At 43.3% G+C, this 16,818-nt stretch overlaps 1 protein-coding gene across 2 annotated transcripts in view; it reads right to left on the reverse strand.

Moving 5' to 3' along the window:
* Window positions 1–16,818, reverse strand: part of LOC111867594 (myocardin-related transcription factor B) — a 340,472-nt gene that overhangs the window by 270,716 nt on the left and 52,938 nt on the right. The window lies entirely within an intron of this gene.

Genomic DNA, 16,818 nt, shown 5'->3' on the forward strand with positions numbered 1-16,818 from the left:
GATATCTGTAACTTCAATATAAGTCTTCGGCACTGTCACAGCCAGAAATGCAACTGTCAAACTCACAAAGCATACAAAACGGATACCTCAGGAGCAGAATGAAATCTCGTGTTAAAATGCTGCATCAGTCACCAGTTAAGAATTGGTGCAATCTAGCTACAAATTTACGTCATCCGTTCAATTTTTCATTCATTCATCAATGGCTCTATAGCCCTTTGTTGGGCCCTGGCCTCTTCTTCAGTTTCGTAATCTTTTTACACAGTCAGCAGGACTGACGCATAGAGAGAAATCTCGGAAGATGATACGGAGCTGGAAGATAAGCGTAAAGATAGATCTTAAGTAATTATGTTGTAAGAGAAATAAATGGAAATGGCTCAAGACGATTCCTAGTATGAATTAGTGGCGATCTACTATAAGAAAACTAATACCGTTGGCTTTCCCACCCGAGAAAACAGCTGTAGTACAACACTATCACTTCGGGTCTTCATGCGTACAGGTCTATTACAGATCAGGGTGATAAAAGAATTAGTGTATTTTCAAAACAGCCATAAACAGAAACATGAAACAACTTCAAAATAACAAGGAAACTACCAAAGTTTATCTAAGAGATGTTCTAAATGTGCTCCAGTAGCTACTCCGCAAGTATGGACGCCTCATCTGTGTCTTGTCGAGGTTGGCTACGCCCTGTGAAATTCGCTCTTGAACGGACTGTGGCGTCGGAGGTTGGCATACGTAGTCTTTCACTTATCTCCATAAGTAGAAGTCGCATGGAGGGAGGTCCGGGAATCCAGGGAGCCAGCGAATGATTCCCGTTCTTCCTATACAAACGTTCTGCATCTGAGACGCCATTTTTCTTTGACAGCGATCGGAACGCCACTCGCGGCGGATGTTACAGTCAACGCTGGCGACAAGTTTACTTGCGGTTCTCAAGTCATTTCATGTTTGTAACGGTTTCGAAAATACACTAATACCCAAATCATTTATAATAGCGTTGTACTTGTCAACATATCGGAACCACATTGCAAGCGACACTATCGTGACTGAACTTCAATCCAACACAAAGAACAGGCACGAAAGTTCCTGCCAATCTCTCATCTCACTACAGCAATAGAGATCTGATCTCCAAAGGGGTAGAAGTAGTTCATTTAGCAACAGTACTTGTCGTGGTCAATGTTTGTGCGAGGCGTGACCAATTCTTGTCACATGCCAATGTTAACAGCATGATGTGGGTGACTATCCGTGGCGACACAAATACCGTTCTAGCCAAACATAATTCGCGCCCATTAGCTGCAATCCGGTCCGATCACAATTCAGGAGATCCTTCTATCCCTCGGAAACTAATTTCCTTCAGCAAGCTGCTTCAAGCGGTATTACTACTGTTAGTCGCTTGTCAGTGTAGCGACTGCAGACTTGATGGAACGATTATTGAATGTGGGGCAGATAGTGGAATGTGGACAGAGGAAACGGAAGTACTCACAGAAAATCAACTCCAGTGATACTTTCTTAACGCCTCTGTGGTCTAGTGGCCAGATTTCCTTGCTACTGATCAAGAGGTCCAGGGTTCGATTCCCGGCGCTACCAGATTTTCTGAGTAGTGGATCTGGAACGGGGTCCAATCAGCCTCGTGAGGATAATTGAGGAGCTACTTGAACGGAAAAGTAGAGGCTCCGGTCTAGAAAACCAACAGCCGTGGGGATTCGTTGCGCTGACGACGCAACACCCTCTATCTGCTAAAGTTGGCACTGACTTCGTCGACAAGCGGCGGTCGCTCGGTCGGTATAGTTCGCTTGCGGACTAAAGACACTAAGTTTTTTATTCGTACTTTGTTAATCACAAATCCCACGTTTCCTGACTTTGAACCGAACCCGGCGTCGCCGTGGTGGGTAGCAGGGACTAACCACCAGAGCTATGGCACGGCTGGTAACTATTCTCACCTGTATTCGGGACGTGTTTGATTTCAATCTCGGCCAGGACATGGGCTGTAGTGACGATTTTCCGTGCTTTTCTTCAGGCAAATACCGGGAGATATTAACTGAAATTACGTCACGGCCGCTTCATTCTGCATCCTTTCTAGTTCATTATTCACTACCACCCAATCATCTGACACTACAGAGACTGAGTTACCGACGCTATTGTTAAGTAAAATGAAAACAGACACTACTTTTCGAGCATGAAAAACAAAGACGGCAAGTTTCTCCGGGTCTTCATTGCTTTCTGCCATTCAGATACGGCGATATCCCCCACAAACATTCTACAATGAACACAGACCGCCTTGAAACCCCCCAAAGTCTCGTAAAGGCTTATTTTAGGCCCTTCTAAACTTGAATTTTGTATCCAGACACGAAAACAAGCGGTTTCCATTTGACGACTTAAATGTCTCCTTAAAATGAGTATCAATTAAACCAAATATGTACGTCTGACTTCCCACACAGAACCGAGACAGAAGTACCATTAAACCACGCTAAGATTTATCTGTACACAATTCAGTGCTGCTATGGGAATTTGAGGAAAATAAACAGAGACCAGAGTACCCTCGTTCCCACTTCAGTCTGTATTTTCCTTACGGAATACAATTCTAAAAATAACAATGAAGGCACTATGAAATATATTACCTAAGTACTCTTTACAGAGAAAATACTTTTCATACATGGTATCGAGTTCTGAAAAACTCTTCGGTAAAAAGACTTCAAAGATAAACGAGATATCGTATACTATGCGATACGAAAGTACATATACTCGTATATCGAGATATCGTATACTATGCGATACGAAAGTACATATACTCGTATATCACTGACATCTTGCACCTCCCCCTACACATTTTGGAGATGGTAATTGAGTTGAAAACGGCTTACACAGAAATTCCTTGTTCCTCCATGGATGAAAACAGTTCATAGAAAAAAGAATGTTCCTACATGTCAGAACACTCCTCCCCTTACAGTAGAGTGAAATATATCTAGATTCAACCTTTCTTTTTTCTTTTTTCTATTTCTTAACTTAAAGAGCAGTTCATCAGAACCAGAACACAGCCAGTTAAGTAGTCAGACAAAACTGCAAATGCTGCCCTACATAGCTGCCTCCTGAGGTTAGGTGAATGCATCGATGTGCAAATGTACGGCCTCGCACGACCTTCAAGAGCTGCCAACCGATGCCCATGGTCAAGCGAGCCTAAATAGTCATTAGTGGCTGCATTGGCCAAAAATTTTGCTTTACGAATCCTGTAGCAATGACATGACATGACATGACATGACATGCAGGCCAAAACAAAAAAAAAAAGATATGTCCTACAATTAACAAATATCATGGCGACAATATGTTTAGCATAAATGGTTCCATTCTGGATAGCTTCGTGCAGTTCAAAAACTGGCATCAATGTGAAATTCCTTCATCCTTCTAACCTGTTAGTTAACTTGGTGGTAAAATGTAAAAACAGATAGTTCTTTATTACTTACTAAGGTAAAGCTATCCCTGTAACAGGCCGTGGAGGACCATGGGGTTGTGAGACGTTCACATTCCCACATTTTCTAGACAATCGGCTCAAAATGGCGGTAAAGTTGTCGGCCTTACGCGCCAGTCGGCCGCCCTTTACCCCCAAGAATATTCCTGGTACTCATTTCTGTTAGGGCTCGAGTCAACCCCAGGTCCATAGGAGTACGTCAATTCAAAAATCCAATGACCTCATTAAGAATCGAACCAGCGACTTTCGAGATTATAGCATAGTGCTTCAACCAACTACGCTACCTTTATTACTTTTTTATTGCTATTGGGGTGGGACTAAGTCCCTTGTACTGCGGCCACTTCTGGCCTATTGTACCAGCCCCAGATGATAGGTGAGGGTAACTGTGGAGCAACTGGTAGAATGAAGATTGGCAGGGGAAACCGAAGTACTCGGAGAAAACCTGCCCCAGCGCAACTTTGTCCACCACAAATCCCACTTGACCAGACCCAGGATCGAGCCCGGGCCACCGCGGTGGAAAGCCAGCGACTAACCGCTTGAGCTATAGCGCGGCCACCTTTATTACTTACTGAATTTACAAAAACTATTAGAATTGAGATCGTCCATGTTGAAATGTTCAATTCACAACTCACGACGCTGTGAAACCGTTCGACAAATAAACTGACTGGCAGGTTTAAAGCCGAACGTTCCGGTTAATACGAGAGAATGTTTTAGGTAACTAACTTTTAGACCACCATATACGAGGGTAAGTCAATAAGTAAGTTACAAATGGATACAGAACTTAAACAAATAAGAGTACTGATTTGAAAAATGCTTTTATTTCTCAATATAATCTCCCTATACATTGAGACATTTGTCCCATCGTTTCACAAGCCCCTGAAAACCAGCAGCATAAAACTCTTTGGGCTGCTGTCGGAACCAGGCGGTGACTTCCCTCTCTACAGCTTCATCGTCGGGAAAATGTTCAGCCGAAGGATGATGTTTAAGGGGGCCGAACAAATGGAAGTCGCTTGGAGCAAGACTCATAACCTGTGACAATTCGGACTAGCATATCGTGTCCTTCATCGTGNACACGCCTTTGGTGGAGAGTCCTGGTCGCTTCCATTGAATGGCCTTATGAAGTTTCCTGAGGATGTTACAGTAGGAGTCGGCATTTACGGTTTGTCCTTGAGACTGGAATGCGGTGAGCGGTATGCCTTCATGATCCCAGAAGACTGTGAGCATCATTTTCCTGGAGGATGTTGACACCTTAAACTCTTTTTGCCAGGCGACGCTGGATGTTTCCTCTGCATTGACGGACGCTTTGTCTCGGGCTGGTAATGGTGATCCCAAGACTCATCACCTGTGACAGTGCGGGCTAGCATATCGTGTCCTTCATCGGGGTAGTGACTGAGATGCTGTAATGCCAGACACATTCTGTGCATTTTGTGTTGTGGGGTCAGCATGCGCGGCACCCATCGTGCACAGACTTTGTGAAAACCTAACCTGTCATGCATTATGAGGTAGGCCATGCCGGGTGAACAACCAACTGCAGTGGGTATAGTGTCCGTAGTTACCCCTCTGTCTTCTCGGATTAAGTCTTCAACCCGTTGCACATTCGCCTCTGTGGCAATCTCCGCTGGCCGGCAGACGCGGTGTTCGTCTTCGATATGTGTCCGCTCTTCAGAGAATTTCTGCACCCAATTGTAAACATCTTGACGTGACAGGCACTTCTCGCCGTAGATGGGAAGCTGTTCTTTATAAATATTCTTTGATTCCATACCTTTTGCCACAACAATCGTAAAATGGAGCGCTGCTCGAGGGTTGTACACTCACTCAGTGGCGCCGTCATCTTGCAACTGCTGTATTGCTTTTGTAAACATCGACTGTCTCGTGTCGAATGTCATCAATTGCCACCGGACTAATGCTGCCATCTAGTGGTGATGCCTCAAGCGCCTCATTCAAACATGTAGTACCCCATATCAATTTTTAACTTATTTATTGACTCACATATATATATATATATATAATCGCCATAGTCCGACTCTCCTACTCTAGTGTCCCGAAAGACGAGTGACAGAAAATATCGGTAAGGACAAAAAGTGTTCCTCTCGGAGAGACAACCAGGGAAGAAGTGTTAATTCCGATGCTATATGCAAGGGTTCGATTCCAAGCCACCTTACTTCCCCATTTATTCTTCCGTAAGAAAAGGACTGGGATCTTGAGAACAATTAGCATGTAAACTTCGTATATTTACAGTAACCATCATTAAGGCCAATCACAGCGGCAGCGCGGTCTAAGGCATGAACCGTCTTCGCCCGCTCAAACACTGGGATCTTGGATTCGAATCCAACTTGAGGCATGGATGTCTGTGTGCGTTTATTCTGTTTGTGTTATCCTGTGTGTAGGTAGCGGCCTTGCGACGGGCTGATCACCGTCAAAGGAGTCCTACCGTGTATAGGATTAAGAAACTGAAAAAGCGGCCAAGGTCAGACAAAGGGCCATAGACAGACAGAACCATCCTAACGAGATGTGTTTACACTTGAATAAACAAAAAAACAAACTCCGTGGCCTATAGTCCGCAAAAAACAGTTTTTGAAATTGCAGTGTAGATTTTCCTAGAAGGGAACGCTAGTTTACGAATATCCCCCCTGAATATTGCGCCACAAAGAGGAAACTCGTCCCCCCTCCTCCTCTAGCTCTATTCCGCAATGCTGAAGCTTACAGCTCTTCCTACTTCATAACCGTCTCTTGACAGGTTTGCAGCAACGAATTAATTACTTCGAAGTCAGAGACCTTTCAATAAACGGCGATCACCTACCTACCATACTCTCCCGAGGCCGGTCATCGCACACTTGACGATAAGCGATTCAAGTAAGGTTAAGAATGCCGTCTTCTTGGATGTCTCGCCGTGTAGATCATGTGAACCGTTTCGGAGGAAGGTATTGCCTCCATCTTCAGGGTGGAGCGAGCGAGGAACCAGCGTCAGCAGGTGGTTGCAGACCGAGTCACCAGTCCAAACACAACCAACTATTTTTCTACCCGGAAGACGGAGGCGATATATTCCTCTGAAACGTCGGTTCACACAAGATCTACACTGCGCCATTTCCCAGGAGACGGCAGGTTTTCTCCGAGTACTTCGGTTTCCCCTGCCAATCTTCATTCCACCAATTGCTCCACAATCACCCTCACCTATCATATGGGGCCAGTACAAGGGACTTAGTCCCACCCCAATAGCAATAACAAAACTGAATGCATACCCAAACACAAAGCTGTCCAGAATTACCGGACCTGAACGCGCTTGTCTCTTACATACAAAATATTTAATTTGGTCATTTAACTACTTTGATATTTTTTAAAATACAGCCATCATCATCATCTGATCATTTCAGTGACGTCATTACAATAATTCCTTTCTCATTTACCATGGGTGGAAATACCGTACTTTATTTAAGGATGCTGCATCAACTGCAGCGATTTAGTGAGGAAGTAACGTCGGATTATCACATTCGACAAACATAGAAGAATTCGGCAGGAAATGGCCGTTGCGTACCATTCCACTACTCGACTGAATTGACTGAGAAAAATCAGGGAACTCCCGAGCCAAAAAGGTCGGTATACCGACCTAGATATAAACAGGACACCTCACGAATAAAAGTCAAAAGCGTTACAGATTGAGCCAGCTTCACCAACCACGACAGAGCTATGTGGTGTAATAATACTGAATACCACAGAGATGCTCAGGAAAAATGAGCTAGTATTAGACCTAACTACTATATGTGGCTTTTCTAATGCCAAGATTTCTTTTTTTCCTGGTCAAGAGTTTTGGTCCTTAAAATAATCAGGCCTGTCCTTGGACGATACATCCAGAGCAGAGCACAGGTATAAGCAAACACCTTCCCTTGCCAGGAATAACAAGCTATTTGCACTACTGTCGTCTACTGACTGTAATGTCACTTAGCACGCTCCGTACAAGAAAGGTACTCTAATAATGTTCTTGTCGTCTGACACTAATGCTGCACTACAAGAAACGTTCCTAGTGCTCTAAGAATATTACACAGCCTGACAGCCTCAAAATATATTGAGGTTATCCACTAAAACTTTGCTTACGAGAGTAAAGTTTTACTGTGACATTAAAATACAACACATTGACAGTAAAACACGGGGAATGAAAACGGACTGAACTTGTTCAGCAGAATGGTGAATAAGCGAGATGGAATCGCCATGCTTCGTGGCGAAATAAATGTAGATAAAAGTATACTGCCTTGAGCCTAACAGAGACAGGTGTGTTACGCAAAATAAGGTAATTTTGAGTTTCTTCGCCATTAAAATAACTTGGGATCACGCAGTGGTAAAAAAGTAAAGTTATCCCTGAAACAGGCCGTGAGGGTCCATAGGGTTGAGACGTCGAGGCTCTCACATTTTCTAGACAATCGACTCATAGATGCGGTAAAGCCAACCTTACTCCCCGGCCGCCCTTTACCACCCAGGAAGACTCCTGGTACTCATTTCTGTTTGAGGCTGATTCCACCCCAGAGCCATAGTGCGGCTGGAAGGGTTAGGAAAATTGGAAAAAAAATCCACCTCATCGGGACTCGAACCCGCGACATTCCGGCTTGCAGCATAGTGCATCAACCAACTACGCTACCTCGTGTACCCGGGATTATATTATGTCCCCATATTACTCTTCGAACAATGAAAGGAATTCAACTTCACGTGCTCCTCTAGGCCGGAGAAGGAGAAACAAGAGGCTGACGAAACTGCGTATCTAAAGCAGAGCTTCATAACTTGACCTTCTCGCCAAATATTAGTAGTACTGTGATATGTACACTCATTTCTAGGCAACGTCTAAATGCGCGCACGCATCAACAGGAAGTGTGTTCTATGTGATCGGCGCCATGGCAGTGCTTGGCAACGGGCCAACAGACACCCATCCTGACAACAGAATAAGTGTTTTCTATGTGGTCCGCGCCATTCNTCTCGCCAAATATTAGTAGTACTGTGATATGTACACTAATTTCTAGGCAACGTCCAAAATGCGCGCACGCATCAACAGGAAGTGTGTTCTATGTGATCCGCGCCATTCCAAGTGCTGGAAATGGGCCAATAGACACGCATCCTGAAAACAGAAGTGTTCTCTATGTAGTCCGCGTCATTCCAAGTGCTGGTAATGTGCCAATACACACGCACTGACACGTGACATGTGTTTTCTGTCCTGCGTGATCCGTGCAGCGATTATATAAGACAGTCACATGTCGGCAAGAGAGCCAAGGGAAAGGTGAACAATTAGAAGTCAGCCTATGAAGATTTGGCGTGTGATTAGATTTAGTAATAGTGAGAGTGTTTTAATTCCGTTACCAGGATACGACTAGTAAAGACTGAGAATCCTAGTGAGAGTGTAACGGTGAACTGTAAATTATGCAAATCGGCGATAGCGCTGTATTGGTTGTAAGTAGAGGCTGACTGTATAAAGTGTTAATAAATCCAATTACCAACTCAAACCCCGTCTATAGTCACTACTACACGTCACAGCATGTTCAGATCGAGGATGAGATGAGTAGGACAAGTACCATTCATTCAAGACAAGATAAAACCACACAAAGTTAAAAGAGAAGGCAAAGTTGGCCCTGTGCTTAATTAAGCAGGGTGCTATAAAGACCTGTCGGTAGTGGAGATATAGCCCCACCGTTCTTGACCTCGGCACTAGATGGAGGTGAGTGATCAGCTTTACACTCCGGCTTGTTTACCTTCGAGGAAAGACCCCAATAACCCACTGGACAGGAGGCTGAGTGGGCCCAAGAGCCGGTCTGGATACTGCAAAGAAGTGAAGGATCTCATGCCCCTGCCAGGAATCGAACATCGGCCAATCTGTAACCCGTCGCTATATGCATATGTAGTAGTAAAGCCTTGAAAGACGTACGGATAAATAGGGGAGTATACTATTAGTATGGATACTGAAGAAACAGGATGGGTGTGAAATACGTAAACTCGTGCCTCTCAGGATAAGGACCAGTGGCGGGATTTTATGAATACGGTAATGAATCTCTGGGTTCCGCAAAGGGGTGAGTTAAGTAGCCAAGCTATTATAAACTTGTCAAGGATTGTGCTTCATGGACTTATAAAAAGAAGAGAATCCAGAATGCGGTCTGAGCTGAAATTACAGTGAATGCAGGACTCGAATTGTATCCTTTGTGCTGATCGCGTTAAAAATCCTTCATCACCTTCGTCTCACAAAAGAAGAAACAGACTAAGCGCACTCCAGAAAACAATAGTGTAGAAATAGTTACAGACAAAAAGAAGACGGCATGACAAACAACCGCCCTGAGGAGCAAGAAAAGATGATAAAAAGCCTACGATGTCATGGTCATTGGTCGGGCACTTGTGGAAATGTGACAATGATATTCACCTCACCCTGGCGACGTTACTCACGCAGAATAACCATCGTTTGTTTTCGTGCTGCGCCCACTGGTGACAGCGAACAAGGGACCCCATAAACTGAAACAGGATCGAATCGCGTCTGATTCCTTAGCCCCACCCATATATACCACAGCACTGGATTCTTAATATTTCTCTACATTCTTTAGCATACACTGATTAACAATCGTGCCAAGTTCCTTACAAAATTGGCGCAAAGACATCACACATACTTTCTTACATATATGCCTGACGGATAACAGCCTTAAAGTATTCCAGTATAAATATTTGTGTCTACATGGCTACTACAAATTGGCGAAATTTAATCAAAATTGCAAGAGCCACTTCTGAGAAAAATAAAGTTTTGTGTGAAGCCCGGTCAGATGCAAGTTGTTCGAATCTCATTATGATTACGAACTTTTAAGCGGCAAGGGCGTGAGCCAGCTAGTGTCGAGGTCAAGAAAGTGTGGAGCTTTACATCCATGCATCCGTTTTCGCGAAAATCACGACTTTTTAGGGCCTCTCTGAAGCGCCCTTGTTCTGGGAATTACACAGTTCATATTCGTCGGGAACGGACTTATAAATTCTTAAATAACATATATTAATAAAATCTGTCCAACCGTTCAGTTCAGGCACGCATAGACAGCCGGCATTCCAAATCCCTCTGTTTTCTGTTCAGACGTGATGAAAACCTGTACGTGCGTCCAAGTCTAGAGATCGACTTCCCACGGTCACTATGCCTTCTCATTATCAATGTACGTTGAGACAAAATTAAACTTCGCTGATTGCGAGTCAAAATAATGAATTTGGTCCGATAAGATATATATTTACATTGAAATAAGAATAAAAAAGTTCTGGGAAGAAATAATAGCATAATTTCCTTTGAGACGACACGGACCACACAGAAAACGACGCCTCCAACAATTCTTCGTTACAGTGAGAACGTCTTTACCGAGTACCTACCTAGCATCGAGAAGAGGAGACATAGACGACCTACATACACAAGTCCAACAATTATTCTATTATTGCGTATATTCGTTGCAGCGGGAATGTGTTTACCAAGCCGTTGCCTAGCAACAATAGAATGGATACATATAGAGACACACAGACTGATGGGAGGGATTTATGCGGTGCGCCGTTAAGATGGGCTCACGTGTCATAACATACATACTAAGTTTCATAACGACTAGTTCGGGCATTCGAAAGTCAATTGGTGGGATTTACAGACACACAGATATATACACTCCATGGAGATCGCATAAGCTTACTTTAATTTTTTTTCAAAATAGGAAAGTGTGCTAAAAATAAAATAAGTACTACTGTATGAGATACAATCTTGATTTGAAGATGTCACACGGTTTCGGAAAAACAACACAAATTTCGCTGAATTTTCAACGTTAAAAAATATCCCCTCCTGCGCACTGCCATTAAAATATTATACTATCTCGTTAATTTGTACAGACCATCATTAACGACAGCCTACAAAGCAATTCGGTGAAGATTTCATTGCTCATTTCATTATCCTAGCATCTTCTTGGTTGAACAGCAAAATAAAATATTTAATGCTTTGCCCAATTGCACTGGTTACCTCCGCAAAGCCAACATCATAAATTCGTAATATCTTGTGAAATTAAATTAAGCACATTATACGCCGTCGTCTGACATAATTCTGTTTCGAAATATTGCAGCTGACAACAAATGCTGTAAGTTGCATTATTCACAATCTCCGAAGAAATGAACTGCCGAAACACGGGCCGCAAGGACAGGATTATATCAGAAAAAGTAAAAAGCTATCCCTGCAACAGACCATGGAGGCCCACATGGTTATGGGACGTTGAGGGTCCTACATTTCCTAGACAATCGGCTCACAGATGGAGGGTAAGGTTGTCAGCCTTACGCTCCGCCCACCCTTTAACCCCCAGGAAGATTCCTGGTACTCATTTCTGTTAGAGGCTGAGTCGACCCCAGGGCCATAGTGCGGCTGGAAGGATTAGGTCAACTGAAAACAAAAATCCATCTCACAGGGACTGAAACCCACAACCTTCCGGCTTGTAGCAGTGCCTCAACCAACTACGCAACCGCGTGCCCCATATCAGAAAAGGGTTGATAGCAATTACTGAAACTATGAGATCTCAAATAAGAGGAGTGGCTCGCGCCATAGCTAAAGCGGTTACTTCCTGGCTTCCCACCACGGCGGCCCGGGTTCCATCCCGGGTCTGGTCAAGTGGGATTTGTGGTGAACAAAGTGGCGCTGGGGCAGGTTTTCTCCGAGAACTTCGGTTTTCCCTGCCAATCTTCATTCCACCAAATTCTCCATCATCATACTCACCCGGGGCAGGCTACAATAAACCAATCAGTGGCCGCCGTGTCGAGTGGGCCCAGTTCGAGTCCACCCCTCACAAGCGAATTTAATTTTAATTAAGTGGATACAAAATGGAATTTGCACAAATATTCGACCATTAGAAGGCCTTGGTATATCTATTAGAATATTTTCCACATTTTAGAACCGAAATTAGCTGATAAAATATTCCCAGGGTTATCAGCCGTGTCGACTGATTAAATCTCAGGGTCTAGTGTCAACAATATACCCTGATGATGGGAACAGAAAATGTCCCGGAAACGTCGGGATCTTTAACCAGCTGACACTCCTGAGAGCTTCAGATTTTACCAACTTCAACCGCTATGAAATCTTCAAATCTTAAGAAACGAAATTAGGCTTATGAGAGCACCATCCGGTCTGAGTGTGTGTCTATGGGTCCTCCATTTCAAATTCTGAACCAGTTGACGAAATGCGTGGAAGTTACTACAATAGAGGCCACTCGAGCCCCGTATTTCTTAATTTAATTTTAATTAGCAATACCAACATAACAGACGAGTGCTGATTATGAATATTTTGGACGACGATGTGCTGTAACATGTACTGAGATCAAGGAGTTGACCGATTAGCGTACCCGAGAAAACAATAAAATCTGCAGTGATGAAACTGAATTTAAAACGGGCATCAACCATGGAAATAACGGGTGTTACATGCCAAATGCACTGGAAATTAGGATGATTAAGCAGGAAGATTAAGTCTTTAACTAAGGCCGCGCCACAGTTCAAGCGGTTATTGGTCAAGCGGGATTTGTGGTGGACAAAATGGCGCTGGGGCGGGTTTTCTCCGAGTACTTCGGTTTCCCCTGCCAATCTTCATTCCACCAAATTCTTCATCATCATAATCAGCCGGGGCAGGTACAATAGACCAATCAGTGGCCGCCGTGACGAGTGGACCCAGATGGGCTCCACCCCCCACTAAGGGAAAAAGTCTTTAACAACTGTGTGATTATTTTGTCAACACTTACAGAAACAATAACTTAATTTTATTCTATTTATTTTCGTAAACTCTACATGAAATTGTAAAGGCGGTGAAACAAATTGTGGCACGCAATATAGCTCAATAAAATGCACATACCTGAAACTTACATGAAAAAAATTGTCATTAATTTTGGGCTGTGAGCACCGGGATGGGTTCGTTTTGCGGAATATTTCGGGCCGCTACCGGACCCTACCCCAAGCCAAGCAAATCCAGTCCACAGTCTTGTGTCCTCTGTAACGTCTATTTTAATATTACCCTCTCATCTACGCCAAGAGTCTCTTACTTTAAGGGTTTCCAACTAAAATTTTACATACATTTCCCAAACTCTCCCATTCGTGCTACATGCCGCACCCATTTCACGCTCCTTGCTTCAATCAACCTAATTATACCTGCAGAAAAAAATTAATTATGAGACTCCTCATTATGCAATTTCCTACAGCCTGCTGTGCATAATTATACTTCATCACATTAAAATTTCTACTACGTTTTAGATACTTACTTACTCACTCACTCACTCATGAAGCTGAACCCTTCTGGAGGAGCCGCCAATTTTGCAGCTACTCCAGAATTTCCCTCAGCTACTCAAGTACATTTCTAGATAGGAGAAAGAAATATGAGAGAGATTCGTAACTGAATGATCACATTAGCACATACTTGAACAGTACGTTCTATTTTTAAATCTGAAACTCAGGACTGAGAAATGTCAGTTTAACTTAGAACAAGAATAGTTCCACTTAATAAAAAAATTCAAGAGTACACATGTTTCACAAATATGAGCCAAAAACGTTTGAATGCGAGGTAATGTGGAAAGATACGTTAAATATGGACAACGAAAGACTATATTGTCCGTAAGTCTGCACCATCATCTCTCGTACTACGAAAATAAGAACACTTTTGCGCATGAACAGACTAATCCAGAGTAGAAACGCGGGATTTAATTTATTTTGTGTAAAAAAATACGGGAAGAACTAATAGCCTACTTTCCTTCACACGACAGGGACGATACAGAAAACAAGCGTCCAACAAGTATTCTATTGTTGCATGTGTATTCGTAGCAGCGGTAACGTTCTTAGAGCCGTTGCCTAGCAACGATAGAGGGATACACATACAGACTGATTACTGAAGTAAGCCAATAAGATGGGCTCAGGTGCCATGATATTGGTTCAGGCATTCCGATGTTAATAAGGATTCACAGACATGCTGGCGCATAGACAGAGAGCCTGGAGAATGAGAACAGAATCCTAGATCCCAACCTAGAAAGTATGTGAAATAAATGGAAATGTTACAGTATCCAGCAAACCAGCTAAAGCGTGAGATCCCATTTAATTAAAGGGATAAAAAGATCCCACGAGGTTTTTCAAGAGAGTTTTTAATATTCCTTGGGTAAAACGTGTAAGAACTTGGTGCAACTGTTTTCACTTGATGGAGGCAAAACGGAGATGCAAAATAAAGCATTAGAAACGGAAAGTGAAGGAGAGGATAAGGAGATGTGGCAGCAGGAATAGAGACAGCTAATGACGGGAGAGCGCTGATGTAGGATTTGATGCGGAGTGACAGAGACGAAACCATCAGGTACAGGGGCTGCCAACTGGGCTGGGCACGCGCCCAAATCTCGCCCTCGCCCTCGCTTCCTCGTCCCACCACATCTCCCGCCAGTCTCAATGCCGGCAAAATACACCGCCGTGTTCCAAACCCCCTACTCTGCCGTCTGAAATTCAATGACAGCTGGTAGAAACAGACAGATATTGTTCTTATACAACAAACACAAAGTATACGTGTACGTAGAATTTCATTATCTATTTTAAAGTTTTAACTACAAAGTAAATTTGAGTTCAGGGCCCAAACCAAGATAAATACATTAAAATTGCGATGTGGAGAAGGTCCAGGGAAATTCTGGTCAAAATATTTCTTCCCGTAAGGTATAAACTGATACAGCTGTTTGGGTTAAACCTTTCTGACGATGGTGGGTCATGCTGTTTAAACACGGTTATCTCGAATTTTGTCCATTGTCCGACTTCATTAACACCACTACGATTCTCAAATGTGTTGTACGGCCGCGTTAACGGAAACTGGATGAAAATAAAAAAAAAATGACTGGGGCCCTCGTTAGATCTACTCTCAAACCATGATATTTCCACAAGCGGTGGTCATGAAGAGTTCTATCTTCTGGAATACAACGCAGTGTACTCCGTTGCAAGTCAGCCGCCGTTTCTTGAGGAACCTGTCGCTTCTATCTTCATCTGAAGATCTAGTATTTACGTTTTAATGTGAACAGGATACGAAATCAGACCTACTAGGTTGGGATTATGGGTACAGCGACATTCAAACCACGCGAACAGGACACGAAGGAAAACCTACTGTGCTGGGTCTCTCGGTGGAGATATTCTCAAACCACGATGCTTCCGTCTTCAGGTGAACATGACTTAAAAGCCGAGCTGTAATGAGGGCAACTGCCCTCTGCTTTAGGCAGAGTCCAAACGCTGGCCATAGGAAAAACACTGAAATCATCAGCAAGAATGTCGATCTAAAAGATTTACGTAATGCTTCATATTCTTTGAAGTATTTGCAACTGGCATAAAATTCATCTCCTTTTCGTGAGAAGGATTTGTGTCAGAAATTGCATGACTCTGCTATATATAACAGTAGTTCACAGTATTTTGGTGCTCACGTCACACTTGGGAGAACCTTTGTTCTTTGCCTCGCACTAAAATTGGAATGGAGAACTAAACTTTACAACTAAACACACATTTTAAGATAACGTAATTTAATGTATAACAAAAGCGGCCTCCGTAGTCTATGGGTAACTTTCCCACCTAGTGACTCAAGGTACGCGGGTTCAAGTCCTCCGGGATGGACTTTAAGCCGTGGGTCCCGAGTCGTAGATTTACGGCACGTAAAAGATCCTCATGTCTCTAGGAGACCTCTGAGCAAAATTAGATAAAAAGTTTCCCGCCCAAGTAGTTTCCAATGCCTCCGGTAGATAGGGTAAGTATCTGGTACCTCTGCCAGTAGAGGGGCCGAACTCGCTGGCTGAACGGGGCTGATAGCAAGCAGCAGTATCGGAAGGGTATGGCGACTGGTAGAAAATTAAAGGGGGGCGTACAATAGATCAACAACTGGTCGCGGTTGAATGGGGAAACCCACCCCCTCTAATAATGAATGAATGAATGAATATATAACAAATATAACATTATTGTAAACCAGACACATTATGTTTTGTCATAAAACAGTTTAAAGATTTGTATGCAAATTCATATTTTATTTTGCATAATCATTCTTACTTTCAAAACCCCGCGGAATATTTGGCAAACACTCGCAACACACCGGTTAAGAACCACTTTGACAGAAAGGCCAGTGAGGGACTACTGCTAATCTTCATTATTTTTATTTTTAACATACCCATGTGTAAACCTGTGGTATGAAGGAGGTGCACATAAGAGAAGGCAAGTGCGTGCAACTACTACTAGGGTTATAATCCGGAAGCTTCCTCGCCACAGACACATCAACCCTGAAGATGGAGGCAGCATATTCCTCGACCAACAAGACTACGGTGTCACAGAAGACGACCACAATCCGAAATATATGACTTTACACAAAACAGTATCAAGGCATC

This window comes from Cryptotermes secundus, unplaced genomic scaffold (genome assembly GCF_002891405.2).
Source record: "Cryptotermes secundus unplaced genomic scaffold, Csec_1.0 scaffold548, whole genome shotgun sequence".
In the NCBI taxonomy this organism is placed as follows: domain Eukaryota; kingdom Metazoa; phylum Arthropoda; class Insecta; order Blattodea; family Kalotermitidae; genus Cryptotermes; species Cryptotermes secundus.